The following is a 12,119-nucleotide window of genomic DNA, read 5'->3' as shown; positions in this document are numbered from 1 at the left end:
TCATGCTATATATTACGCCAGCAAAGTTTTGAACGATGCACAAGTTAACTATGCTTCCACAGAAAAAGAAATGTTGGCAATTGTTTATGCACTTGAAAAGTTCATATCTTACTTGGTAGGATCAAAAGTCATCATCTACACTGATCTTGCAGCTATTAAATATTTGCTTAATAAGGCCGATTCTAAACCTCGATTGATAAGATGGATTTTGCTACTACAAGAATTTGATTTGGTAATTCGAGATAAAAAAAATGATCTGAAAATGTCGTAGCAGACCATCTGTCACGATTGGTCAATGAAGAAGTCACTTCAAAAGAAGCAGAGATTAGAGATGAATTTCCTGATGAAGCCCTGTTCATAATTAATGGAAGACCTTGGTTCGCTGATATGACCAAACTTTAAAGCAGTAGGAATCATCCCCAAGGACCTAACTTGGCAGCATAGGAAGAAATTCCTACATGATGCTCAATTTTTCATATGGGATGATCCACATTTGTTCAAAATAGGAGCTGACAACCTTCTCTGAAGATATGTGACAAAGGAAGAGGCCAAAGACATATTATGGCACTGTCACAACTCTCCATGTGGCGGCCATTATGGTGGAGATAAGACAACAACCAAGGTTTTGCAATCTGGGTTCTTTTGGCCTACACTATTCAAGGATGCTCACCAACATGTGCTACATTGTGACCAATGTCAGAGGATGGGGGGGCATCTCAAAAAGGAATGAAATGCCTCTACAAAATATTATGGAGGTTGAGGTGTTTGACTTCTAGGGGATTGACTTTGTGGGCCCATTCCCTTCGTCCTTTGGAAATGAATACATCCTAGTAACTGTGGATTATGTGTCTAAATGGGTTGAAGCAGTGGCCACCCCACATAATGATGCTAAGACTGTAATGAAGTTTCTAAAGAAAAATATTTTCTCACGATTTGGGGTGCCCAGGATTTTAATCAGTGATAGAGGTACACACTATTGCAATAATCAGCTACAGAAGGTGTTGAAACAATATAGTGTAACACACAAGGTAGCATCACCCTATCACCCTCAGACTAATGGTCAAGCGGAAGTGTCAAATAGGGAATTGAAGAAGATTTTAGAGAAGACGGTGGCTTCTACTAGAAAGGATTGGTCGCTCAAATTGGATGATGCTTTATGGGCATATAGAACTACATTTAAGACTCCAATAGCTTATCCCCATTTCAAATGGTATATAGCAAGTCTTGTCACTTACCAGTGGAAATGGAGCATAAAGCATATTAGGCCTTAAAATTTTTGAACTTTGATGAAGCTGCATCTAGAGAGCAAAGGAGGCTACAACTATTGGAGTTGGAAGAGATGAGATTAACTGCATATGAATCTTCAAAGTTGTACAAAGAGAGGGTTAAAAAGTATCATGATAGAAAACTGCTCAAGAAGGATTTTTTGCTAGGTCAACAAGTGCTGCTTTTTAACTCAAGGCTTAAATTGTTTCCTGGGAAGCTCAAACCTAAATGGTCCGGATCATTTACCATCAAGAAAGTCTGACCATATGGAGCAGTGGAGCTTTATGACCCTTAAGCTAAAGATCCCGATAGAACATGGGTGGTGAATGGACAAAGGCTAAAGTTGTACCATGGTGGAACCATTGAGAGATTAAACACTGTTCTATACTTTCAAGAAGCATAACAGAATGATACGTCAAGCTAATGACATTAAACGAGCGCTTGCTGGGAGGTTGCCCAGTCATTTTTAATTTTGTTTTGCTTGCATTTAGTGTAGTTGTTGCTTGTGATTGTGTGTTTTCAGCTTATTTAATATTGAAAGGGGGGGGGGGTGGTTCATAAGCTTTGGTGAAGAGGTGAACAGAAAAAGAACTTAGAAATTTTTTCAGTTGTTCACTCGCTAAGCGCAACACTCCTGCTAAGTGCCCAGTCTTCACGTGCTCAGCCAGCCCTTGCTCGCGCTAAGCGCTTGGACCCTTGACTAGTGGATGGATGGTAGTGCTAAGCACGCTTCACTGCGCTAAGCCCAATTATCTCTCTAGAATCGAATTGGGCTTAGAGAGGTGATGCACTAAGCACCAATCCTTCTCTGCTTTGAAAATTTGTGGATAGTGCTAAGCGCGCGTTGCTGCACCAAGCCCAAATACCTCTCTGGATTTTAATTTCTTGCATTGGGCTTAGCGAGGTGATGCGCTAAGCGCAATTCCATCTCTGTTTTGAAATTCTTTGGAATAGCGCTAAGCGCCAGCGACGCGCTAAGCGCCAGTCATCACTGCATGGAGGAGCATGTTTATGCACTAAGCCCCACCTTCTGCTATGTTGTGCTATGCATCAAGTCCCTGCATTTCCTTTGCATTTTCTGCTTCTTCATGCATTTCATACATCAAGCCAAGTAAGCATTTTTTGCTTTATTCTCATTTTCCTTTAAAGTTCCAAACTTTAGGATAAATGATTTAATTTTTTTAGGTTGCAATCTGTTTAGGGTTAGTGTTCCTAGGTTTAGGGTTCCATTATAGAACAATGTAGTTATTTAGGTTAGGATTTTATGGCCCATGAGGGGTCTTTACTTAAAAAAAGGGGTGAAAACCCCTGTGTATTTTTGGAAATCGCGATGAACGCACTAAGCGCGTGTTAGTCGTCTTATACGACTAACTTTTGTATAGAAATCATTTTCCAAAACTTGTATAGTTGCCCAATTTAAGGTTATTTTGTAGTGATTTTTGTAAATAAATTTTGTTTTATCGATAAAGCTGTCTCTAGAATATGTCCATTGTATTTAATGATGAAATATGTGCAATTTTAGGTGAAAAAGAGGCTAAGTCATGAAGTGTCAAAGGTGACAATTGAGCTTAGCTCATCAGTGGGCTAAGCGCGCATCCACCACTAAGCGCAGCTTCAACGCGCTTAGCGTGATAGAAGAATCTGGTAGGGCATCAATATCAAGGTTGCGCGCTAAGCACAAGATCAGTGCGCTAAGCGCAGTAGGTGTCTTCAGCCAGGCTCAGCACAAGACTGGCGCTAAACCCAAACTCACTTACTCGTGCTAAGCGCGAGGGTGGCGCTAAGCGCAACGTTGCGAATTCAGAGCCTATTTAAAGCATGTCTTGTGTAGAATTAGGGTACAGAATTTTGACAAGGCCAGGGCACAGATTCCAGAGCACTTCATAGTGCCTATTTTGGGAATAGAGCTCTGGAGGCAGCAAGAGGAGCATCTTTTGCAGAGATACCTAGGTTTTGTAAGCTTATTATTATTGTTAGGGTTTCTTCTGTAATGGCTGACTAAACACCCTAGTTGAGGATTTCTAATGAACAGCTGATGTAAATACTAAATATCTAATTGATTATGTTTTCTGTGTTCAATGCTTAATGTTTGTATGCTTTTGGTCTGATCATCCATTTGTGTGCATAGTTAGGTGACTTTAGCATTGGGAAATGTACTGTTGCCTTAGAACTTGATTGAAGCAGGATCGAAATTTAGTCTTACAAGAGGGATCTGCAGATTAAGTTTTGTTTTTAATTATGTTATTACAATAATGCTATTTAGTCTAAGCCTAGTCTTACAAGAGGGATTTGCGGATGAAGCTTAGGCTAAATTAGGCTAAACTTTCATAAACTGCTTGATCTGAGTCTAGTCTTATAAGAGGGATATGTGGACGAAACTCAGTTTAAGTTAGTCTAAACCTAAGAGGGCTGTGTCAATTGGGCCTAGTCCAACATGAGGGATCTGAGGACGAAGCTTGGATTGATTCGGTCTGACGAGGGATTGAAATTTGATCGGAGTAGTATCCGAATCAAATAAACATTAAAATGAAGTATCTAGGAAGTGATCCTAGGTCATCTCCCAGTGAGCAATGATCAAACAAACGTTCATAACATGTAATAATAAAACAGTAACGAATTGGGGGGGGGGTTGTTTGTTTTTGTAATTTAAACAGTAAGCAAACTCGAATTAAAAATAACAGAACTAAAACATGTTGTTTCCCCTTGATTCAAAAGCAAGTCTCTTATCCTAGGTTACGAGAATTTATCCCTAATCAGTTCAACCACTTAATCCAACCCGAAATTAATTTACTAAGCAAAAATTAACACAAGGCTGTCATTATGTGATTAAGCAACACATACACCAATTAATCCCTCTCACATGTCTATTAAGCATGAACGTTAATTAAGCATAGAGACAATTAATCAAGCATTAAGCATGCATGGATTAATATCAACAACAATACAGAATAATTGGTGAAGGGGAAAAATTGATCAGAATTTAATATTAAGAACAAAACCTCAAAGAGAGCTATGCTTAATCCTCACGAGAAAACAACACTAGAGATTCAGCCTTCCATAATCAGCAGAAACGAAATGGAAATTGAAGCAGAAAATGAAATTGGAAATTGAAGCAGAAAATGAAAATGGAGTTCTACGTGAACAGTACCATGCTTGAACAATAACCCTAAGAATTGAAAATGAAACCCTAAAATGTCTGCCTACGTGAACAGTAACCAACCAACCTTAAAACCCTAGCAGCTGGGCTCACTAAAATAAGGCCTGGTGGCCCAATTACAAAAATACGGCCCAAAAACGAAATAAAATAAAACTGGACGACAAATAAAATTGTTTGCTCTCTTCAAGTCCAAGCCGGTTCAGCCCAATTACTTATAATTCTCCTGAAATTAAATTAAAACACAGAATTAGTCAAGTAGGCCCAAACGATAAAACTGCATAATTAATTTGACAATTAAGGCTAGTCAGTAATTAAAATGGTGACTGAAAGGGGTAAGAAATAGGAGAAAATAATGACACATCAAATTCCCCCACACTTAGCCTTTTGCACTCCTGGGCAAAATCAAAAAGCAGAGCAAGGAACAAATCCATAGACATTAAAGAGAGACAAACAAACACAAAAACATTTACATATTTCTCAATGAATTTCAAGGAATGAAAGGAATGAGCAACATCCAACACATAAAGAGTTAAAGAATCAAGACAGTCATGAAAATCATCCAAGCACCTCAAACATGGCAAGGTAGTCAATCAGCTCAAGAATTGAATGAAAAGTGATAAAGACTCACAAGATATGCACTCTATCTCTCAAGTGTCTGGGGTACTGTTTACTCTCAGAGCACCCATGAAAACAAACACCACATAGACTTGGCAAGACTCTAAAATTGACAACCAAACACCATAAACACATGCACATGAGGAAAGTATGAGATAAGTAGCTAAAACCCAAAGGAATAGAAGAGCAATGGGGAATAAGTGGAAATTAAGCAAAAGTAGTAAACCCAAAACCGAAATTAAAAATTAAGCATAAAAAGTAAACCCAAAACCTCCAATATCAACAAAATCAACCAAGTCCTCAAACCAGTCCAAGTCCTCAAAACAAGACCTCATTTTTTCAACTTCATTCTTTTTCTGTTTTTCTCTTCTTTTTTTTATTTTTTTATTTTTTATTATATATATATATATATATATATATATATATATATATATATATATATTTAGAAAACAAAAATTTGAAAGCATTTTGAATATTTTAAAAATAAAGTAACAATTAGGCAATATATGTATATGCATTAAGCAAGGCAAAGAAAAAACATATCTTCCAATGAAACATACCCCCCTACACTTATTCCCAAAACAATTCCAAAGCTCCAAAATTACTTAAGGGTCGGGTGAGATAATGGTTTTTCACTTAAGGCTTGTAATGAGCTTCAAAACAAAGAAAAGGGAACATAGGCTCAAAAGGGCTATCAAAGGAATTAATTCAAGGTAGGCTCATTTGGCTAGAGGCTTATAAGAACAAAATGCCTAAATCATCTCCCAGCATGCATGTGAACCAAGAAGTATCAACAAGAGTCAAGCCAAGGCTACTATGCAAGCAATCAATGAGGCAAAACACACTGAATAAAATAGATGATGATGGCTCAAAATCTCACCAAGGGTAAATCTATCACTTTCAATTCAACTTTTCCAAACTAACTTGACATGTAGAGAAAAACAAGGATTTCAATTCACAAAATGCCAAGAAACTCCTATTTCAAAAACAATTACCCATTACCTGTACATAACCTAGAATTCAAAGCGAAACATGCAATGTTGTACACAAAACATAAAACCAAAATAACAAAATTAACCTAGAAAACCCCAAACAAAGAACAATCTCCCCCCACACTTAAACAACACATTGTCCTCAATGTAGCACAATCATAAGATCAAAAGCAATCAGAACAATCAATAAATTTGGACAAGTGCAATAAAAGTAAAGAAGGAGACAGAAAAAGAAAACTCCCTAAGTCATGGCGGAAGAGAAGTAGGGTGAAGTAAGGAGGTCTCCTCCACCAAGGAAGGATTTATGAGGAATGGTTTCAGTCGGTGTCCATTGACCTTGAAGCTCTTATCTGTGGATTCACTTTTGATCTCAACTGTACCATAAGGAAAAACATTAGTCACCACAAAAGGACCAATCCACTTTGACCTCAACTTACCACTCATGAGTCTGAGCCTAGAGTTATACAATAAAACTTTCTGTCCAACCATGAAGTCTTTCTTAGCTATCAAGTTGTCATGAAACTTCTTGGTCTTCTCCTTGTAGAATTTGGAATTCTCATAGGCTTCTAAATGGATCTTATCTAGCTCACTTAGTTGCAACTTCCTTTCCTCTCCAGCCTGATCAATAGAGAAGTTGCAGGTCTTTACAGCCCAGTAGGCTCTATGCTCTATCTCTACAGGAAGATGACATGCCTTGCCAAAGACAACCTGATAAGGAGACATTCCTATGGGTGCTTTGTAGAAAGTCCTATGTGCCCAAAGAGCATCATCCAGCCTGGTGCTCCAATCCTTTTTGTTCGGTTGCACAATCTTCTCCAAGATCCTTTTTATCTCCCTGTTTGAAATCTCAGCCTGCCCATTAGTTTGGGAGTGGTAAGGTGTGGAAATTTTGTGAACGACCCCATACTTTTTGAGCAAGGCATACATGGATCTGTTACAAAAATGGGTGCCTTGATCATTAATGATGGCTCTAGGGACTCCAAACCTACAAAATAGATTAGATCTAACAAAATCCACAACAACCTTAGCATCGTTAGTTATGGTGGCTTTGGCTTTCACCCATTTTGAAACATAATCAACAACAAGGAGAATATAAACAAAACCAAAAGAGACAGGGAAAGGCCCCATAAAGTCTATATCCCAGACATCAAACACCTCACAGAACAACATGGGTTGTTGAGGCATTTGCTGTCTCCATGAAAGTGAGCCGCCTGCTCTCTGACAAGGCTCACAAGTGCTACAGATTCTTCAGGCATCCTCTAAGATGGTGGGCCAATAGAAACCACAGCCAAGCACCTTGCGAGCTGTCCTCTGTATGCTAAGATGGCCACCTGGTGCGGAAGAATGATAGACTTGCAGGACCAAGTCAATCTCATGGTTTGGAATGCATCTCCTAATAACCTGGTCACTGCACAACTTCCACAAATAGGGGTCATCCCAAATATAATGCTTAGCATCGCTATTAATTTTATCAATTTGAGCTTTAGATGCTAAGGGAGGAAAAACAGAAGCAACCAAATAATTCACAATATTAGCAAACCAAGGAGTGGGGAAGGAATCAAAAATATTATACATAATGTACAAATGGTCATCCGGAAAATCATCCCGAATGGGTGAGTCCTCAGACGCATGCTCAATCCTACTCAGGTGGTCAGCCATGAGGTTCTGTGCACCACTCCGATCACGGATATCCAAATCAAACTCTTGGAGCCAAAGCATCTACCTGATCAATCTAGGCTTTGATTCAACCTTCTTCAATAGGTACTTCAAAGCTGCATGGTCAGTATAAACAATAACACGAGTACCAAGCAAATATGAACGAAATTTCTCAAGAGCAAAAACTATTGCTAATAGCTCCTTCTCTGTGGTAATGTAATTTGCTTGGGCAACATCCAAAGTTCTGGAAGCGTAGTAGATCACCCAAGGCAACTTGTCAATCTTTTGAGCAAGGACAACCCCCAATGCATAATTGGATGCATTGCACATCAGCTCAAATGGGGCTGCCCAATCAGGTGCCTAAATGATAGGGGTGGTAATTAACGCACGCTTGAGGCAATCAAAAGCCTCTTTGCACCGGTCATCAAAATCAAACTCCACCTCCTTTTGTAGCAGATTGGATAGTGGAAGGGCCACTTTGCTAAAGTCCTTGATAAAGTGCCTATAAAACCCTGCATGACCAAGAAAAGAATGAACCTCTCACACACAAGAGGGGTAAGACAATTTTGAAATAACAACTATCTTTGCAAGGTCTACCTCTATGCCCCTACTGGAAATGATATGCCCTAAAACTATACCTTGTTCTAACATGAAGTGACATTTTTCAAAATTCAGCACAAGGTTAGTTTCAATGCATCTATTAAGAACTCTATACATACTATCCAAAAATGCATCAAAAGAGGATCCATAAACAGTAAAATCATCCATAAACACCTCTATGCAACTCTCTAAAAAGTCACTGAAAATGCTAAGCATACGCTGCTGGAAGGTACCAGGGGCGTTGCATAGGCCAAAGGGCATCCTCCTATAGGCAAAAGTGCCAAAGGGACAGGTGAATGTGGTCTTTTCTTGATCCTCAGGAGCAATATGAATTTGTAAATAACCAGAAAAACCATCAAGAAAACAATAATGAGACTTACCTACCAAGCGCTCAAGCATTTGATCAATGAATGGTAGGGGAAAATGATCTTTTCTGGTTGCCTAGTTCAGCCTCCTATAATCAATGCAGACTCGCCAGCTGTTCTGCACTCTTGTGGGGATAAGCTCATCCCTCTCATTCTTGATCACTGTGAGGCTTGTCTTCTTGGGAACCACTTGGACTAGACTCACCCACTGGCTGTCAGAAATAGGGTAGATGATTCCAGCTTGCAAGAGCTTGGTCACCTCCTTTTTCACCACATCTAGTATGATGGGGTTGAGTCGTCGCTGTGGCTGCCTCCCTTGCTTAGCTCCATCCTCTAAAAGTATCCTATGCATGCAGGTAGATGGGCTAATACCAGGAATGTCTTCTAATGTCATCCAATGGCTTTCTTGTGCTTCTTGAGCACTAGCAACAACTTATCCTCTTGCTCAGCAGCAAGGGAGGCAGAGATGATCACTGAAAATTTTTCCTTGTCCTCCAAGTAAGCATACTTGAGGTTTACTTGTCACAACCTACCTTTCGGTGGGAGGGCGACACGTGACTCACGGGTGCATCTTCCAAGAAAGGAATAAGCGCGGAGTCGCCACCAACGTTTATTTGTGGAAAACGTCGGAAAAACTGGAAAAGACGTGGTCTACAAACTTTAAGTGAGAGGTTCGGGAGTTGTATTTACGCATGGGGAAGGTATTAGCACCCCACACGTCCGTCACAAGAGACGGCAGACTTTAATCAAATGTGCAAATATGACTTTAATTCATGTTATTTTCCCTTTTTACGTTCTTATGTCTTTTTTTTATGCCTTTTTATATTTTTATCTTTTTGTGGTCGACAAGGGTGTTTCCCTTTGCTCCTACGTATTCCTCAATTGTGATGAGGAAATCAGACCTTCGTAGTTCTTTGTGAACAAAGCGTTTGGTTAAGTTATTTTTTATCCCTTTTTTGGAAGATATGTTTTTATTGAATGAAAGGTCATTTGAGGCGTTGGACCATTTAAACAATCTTTCGATTCTTGTTTAGAAGAGAGAAAACATTAAGGTATTGGACCATTAATGATCTCTTTATTTTTGGAAGAGGTAATAAAGTTACATGTTGATTTTAGGCCTTTAGAAATCTATATTTAACCAATGAAAGCAGAAAAGACCATTTCAAGGCGTTGGACCTTTAAAAATGGCTTTTTTATGCGATGAAAAAAAGTTTGGTTTATGAATTGATTTTAGCCTTAGTTTCACTTTGGTTATTAGTCAATTTGATTATGAAAGAGAAATCCCAAAGAAAACGTCTGATTGATTTTTTTTGATTTATTTTACTAAAAGATATTTTTGATTATTATATGATTATTTTGCCTCTTTTTGGTTATAAACGTGGTTATGGCATGACCGAACGGTCGGAATTTATTTTAACAGAAATTAAAGGATATTACAATATGAATGATCGGTGGAAATTTATTTTATTTTTTGATTTGGTGGGAAAATTACTTAAATAAATGACTAAAGCATGTCAAAAGGGGGTACGGAAAGTAAATGAAATGAAAATAAAAGCACCCCAAACAAATGAGGACCACTAAGGGTACATAGAATGAATTGAAAAGTTCGATTTCGGGGCTTACCGGTTGAAGACCGAAGAACGACGAAGAACGAACGAAGAACGTCGAAGAATGGTTGAAAATCTTCGTGAAATCACCCACAGAAACATTATGGAAGCGCCTCGGCTTGGATTTTCTTCACGGAAACAATTTTTCTCACTAATTTTAAGTGAATCTCAGATACCAGGAGGGTTGAACATTTTTGTTCTTCCCTCCTTCCCTTATTTATAGGAAAAGGAAGGAGATGCTTGCCACCCAGCTCGCCTAGGCCAACTCAACTTGCCCAGGCGAGCTAGGTTGCTTCCTCCAGAAGCAACCGCCTTCTGGAGGAACATCCTGAAAGGCCCAAGTGGGTCTGGTTGCTATTTGAACCCCCATTTTTACTAAATACACCCCCTGCCTTTTTATGGTGATTCTTTTTCCGTAAAGTTACGGAATCTTACGAACTTCGTAACAATACTTGTTTTCTTTCCGTAATGTTGCGGAACCTTACGGATTACGTAATCATCCCTTTTTTTCCTTCCGGAACGTTACAGAACTTTACGGATTGCGCACTAACACTTCCTTTTAATTTTCGGCATGTCACGGAACTTCACGGATTGTGCTACAATGCTTTTCTTTTGGCTTCCGACATGTCTCGGAACTTCATAAATTGCCTAACGATGGGTGCCAAATACCTCAAAGTGGTCAAACGAGGGTCGCATCCCAACAACGGATGGTCCCCGAACGAAATTAGGTATGACATTACTGGTAAGGGTTTCAACTCTGGTGTGGGAAGTGACTGAACAGTGGGAGGAACCAGGGTAAGAGAAAAAGAGGAAGGTTCCTCAGCCTGTACCTCATAAAGTAAGTCAGAAGTATATGTACTTCCTGCAACATGGTTAGTGCATTCTGACTAAAAAATCAACATTAAGAGGTACAACACCCAAAAAATTAGAACCAGACTCAAATTCAAATTTACTCTCAGCATAAAAATCAGATACAAGATCAAATTCAAACTCAGATTCAAATTCAACGCATGAGGAATGACAAGTATGCAGATCAGATAAAAATGGATGTTTCCTACCATGAAGAGAATCAAAATCAAAATCAAACATATAATCATCAACAATCTGATCAAGTATCTCAGCACAAAAAACAGAATGATCCTCAAATGGATGTTTCATGGCATCAAGAATGTTAAAATGAACAACAATATCACCAAATTCCATAGACAATGTGCCAGCATAAACATCTATCTTGGTTCGGGCTATTTTCATAAATGGCCTGCCTAAAATAATTGGAACTGAACCATGGGAAAATCCCTCTTCCATATCAAGAACATAAAAATCAGCAGGAAAATTAAGTTCACCAACCCGAACCAACACATCCTCTATGAAACCTGTGGGGTAAGCAACACTTCTATTTGCCAAATGAATCACCACATCCGTAGGTTGCAAAGGTCCAAGAGATAAAGAATTGAAAATGGACAGAGGTATGACACTAACTGATGCTCCTAGATCTAACATGGCATTCTCAAATTTGTTGTTCCCAATAATGCAAGGTATACAAAAAGTACCTGCGTCCTTACATTTCTTAGGAATGTGAGGAACAAATTTACCTATCAATGCTGGCACATTTCTGCCCATGCTAATCCTTTCATTGCCCTTGAGCCTCCTTTTGTGGGTGCACAACTCCTTTAGAAACTTGGCATATCTTGGAATTTGCTTGATAGCATCTAGCAGAGGTATGTTCACCTCTACTTTCCTGAAGGTCTCCAAGATCTCCTTATCCACCTCTTCCATCTTTTTGTTTGGAATTGCTCTAGGTGGAAATGGAAGAGGGATAGGAAGCTGCTGTAAGTCAGAACTACTAGAAGAAGGTCCACCT

The sequence above is a fragment of the Glycine soja genome, chromosome 1, assembly GCF_004193775.1.
Source record: "Glycine soja cultivar W05 chromosome 1, ASM419377v2, whole genome shotgun sequence".
Taxonomy (NCBI): domain Eukaryota; kingdom Viridiplantae; phylum Streptophyta; class Magnoliopsida; order Fabales; family Fabaceae; genus Glycine; species Glycine soja.
This window is presented reverse-complemented; position numbering follows the sequence as displayed.